The following is a 2,832-nucleotide window of genomic DNA, read 5'->3' as shown; positions in this document are numbered from 1 at the left end:
CAAGTAGTATTTATTTGTAGAAAAATATATACTAAATATTAATGATTCTCTAAGTATTCGGTCTAACCACCTTACTATTTTTCTGAATTTACTTTTTTTTTTTTTTACAAAGAAAATGTATTTGTTAAAATTAGCAAACAGAATTACTTTTACAGAAAATAAATATTTCATGAATCCATATTTGTCTATATGAAATCTGTACTTTAAAATGTATTTGAATGCAGAATCACTGTAGTCATTACAAATTATTTTCAACTTCATACTTTTTTGACACATTTTAAGTGTTCACTGTAGGTTAGATGTGGGTATCTTAGAATTATTTAAATGGAGAACAGACATGGTTTACCCAATTTTGTGTATGATTAATATTTTTAATCTTCTTAGGATTGATATAGCACATAATTTTAAAATTTACAGTGAGACATTTCCTGATCTTTTATATATACATTTTCCTGGAAATATATTCTTACATGTGGAGCAAAAATATACTTGATGAAAACAAAATAACTGAAAAATTTTCAAATTTGAATTTTTAATTAGTAAACTAAGGATCATATCACATTTTTACCTAATATACATTTTAACCATGTATTACTATTTATCCAGTCTCTCTTGAGGTTAGATAGTTTAGAAAGACACTTTTTAAAATATTGCAGATAAACTGATAGAACTGAATGATGAAGTTATAACTAACAAATACCCTCTTATTCCTAAGCCTCTCATTTCTTTTATGAAATGTATGAGACAATTAAAGTAATTCTTTCTTCCCTAATGTTCTGCATTGATATTAGCAGTTGTTTAAATCCAAGTGCATTTATACTCTGCTTCTAAGGCAATATGAGTTCTGAGCAGTCTCAGCCCCAGGAAAATAAGCATGTGTAACTATACCCTCTAATCTAAACTGTCGTCTGGGCTGCACCAATCATGCAATTGTCACGGCAGCCACTAGGGGGAGAAGTTACAAAGTACTGCAGCTGAGACCCCGAGCTGCCTTACTCTAGCTGAGGCTCTGGCATGCAGTGATTTCTGTCTCAGTGTCCTGTTGTGTTCAAACTCTAAATCATTGACATCCTTAAAATAAAACCCTCTTACAGAGTGTCTTAAACTGCTTAAGTAAATCTGTTCCCTTCCACCTAAATAATATAGCAGGGCTTCTCTACTGCACTTTAGAAGTGAGATATATGAAAATATTCTTGTATCCTCCAAATTTTCATGTTCTGAAAATTATTATTTAACTATAGGCTTCAGACTCCCTTGCCTAACTTGAAATTTAAAACAGGTTATTTTTTTTTTAAAGTTTCTTAAGCATTTGTGAAAGGCAAAGGCTATACTCAGAGGCTTGAATTGAGAAACAGAATCAGTGAATTAACAAAAATATGTATTGAATATCAATTCTATGCATAATGATTTGCATATACAATTTCATTTAAAACCTTGTAGAGTAGATATAATTTCTGTGATTTAGGTAAGAAAATATAAGCACAAACTTGCCTAAGCACACAGGTGTTGCAAATGTCAAGAAATAGTGTCTTTAGTTAAAGATGTGCCAGTTGGACTGGAATAAGGACCAGCGTGGTTATATAGTTACAGAATAGATTCTCACAAAAACTCTACTTCGGGAGATGTATTTAGTCAAATTGTCAAAGTACATCAATTACCTCTTACTAAAACATCTGGAATATTGGTGAACATTTTAGGTCGATAGAAGCCCTTTATTAAAATACTGTATATTGAGTTTTTTTTAATACTTACTATTGAATTAATAATACATAAAACATATGCACGTTTACAAAATATTTAGAGGCTAATTTTGAAATAGTATTTTTTGTCAAGATATTTGATAGATAATACAGGGTCAGAATAAGGAGATAGCTGAAAAAATGAACAAATTCCAGAGATATTTTGTTTCTAATTTATTTGACGCTTGTAAGATATCACACTTATTCTCTTTTTTTTTTCCCGGACCCCCAGGCATGAAACAACTCTGGCCACCAACCCAAGCATCAAGCTAAGATGGAAAAAGGGCTAGACACCCACTTTGCCCCTGACTGACAGAAGAGCAGCACCGCCAATCAGGTGTCTCTTTGCCCATCGCCAGGGGGTTACTCTTACTCTTACAGAAGGCAGGGGGAAAGCAAAATAACAAGGAGAAAGTAGAAGATGATTTAGGAGAACAGATTATTCATGAAACAAAACTCTGGATGAAGGAGAGGAGGAATCCGGATGAAGCAGAAGGATAAGACACCTTAACAACTTTCTAGGTGGAGAGAAGTTGAAGTTGCATCATCTCATCGTAAGAAGCAGCTTCTCCTGGGTTAATATGAAGTGGAGGAGATTGTGGGTGGGTGCAAATTTTGTCAAGAGATGTTTTCCAATTTAGAAGGCCATGGAGAAAGTGGCATCATTTGGTAATAAATTTGGAACTGGTACTCATTCTTTATCAGACACATATTTATTGAGCACATTTCATGAGTCAGCATTGGTGAACTACACACACTCTGTTCTCGTGAGTTCCATAGGAGAATGTAAGAACAGAACTTTAAGGAGTACTCAAGTCCTGCTTTTTATTCATTTATTTTAAATTCAGATGCCAGCTGATGTCGCACTGCCCTCTGAAATGTAGACTGGCTCAGCTACCCTCACCCAGATCATGTGGGTAATCCAGTGCTTTCCTGAAAGTCTTGTGGCTTCCTAAGGGATTTCATTCTCTGCGATCTGAAGTTTCAGCTTTTCATTACTAACTCCCTTTCTCAAGCATTTCTTTCTCATCTGGCTGTTATGTTTTCTTAGTTACCTCACTGAGCCAGACAAGAAACCCAACATGATCCTTGA

At 34.1% G+C, this 2,832-nt stretch overlaps 1 non-coding gene across 1 annotated transcript; it reads right to left on the bottom strand.

Annotated features, from left to right (window-relative positions):
* Positions 1-1,958: 1,958 nt before the first annotated feature.
* LOC123617395 (small nucleolar RNA SNORA48) lies at positions 1,959-2,103 on the bottom strand. Its single transcript, XR_006725521.1, has one exon. It is a non-coding gene; the product is annotated as a small nucleolar RNA SNORA48 (small nucleolar RNA).
* Between the last annotated feature and the right edge of the window lie 729 nt (positions 2,104-2,832).

The sequence above is a fragment of the Camelus bactrianus genome, chromosome 2 (genome assembly GCF_048773025.1).
Source record: "Camelus bactrianus isolate YW-2024 breed Bactrian camel chromosome 2, ASM4877302v1, whole genome shotgun sequence".
Taxonomy (NCBI): Eukaryota; Metazoa; Chordata; class Mammalia; order Artiodactyla; family Camelidae; genus Camelus; species Camelus bactrianus.
Note: the sequence above shows the minus strand (reverse complement) of the source record. Positions and strands in the feature narration are given on the sequence as shown.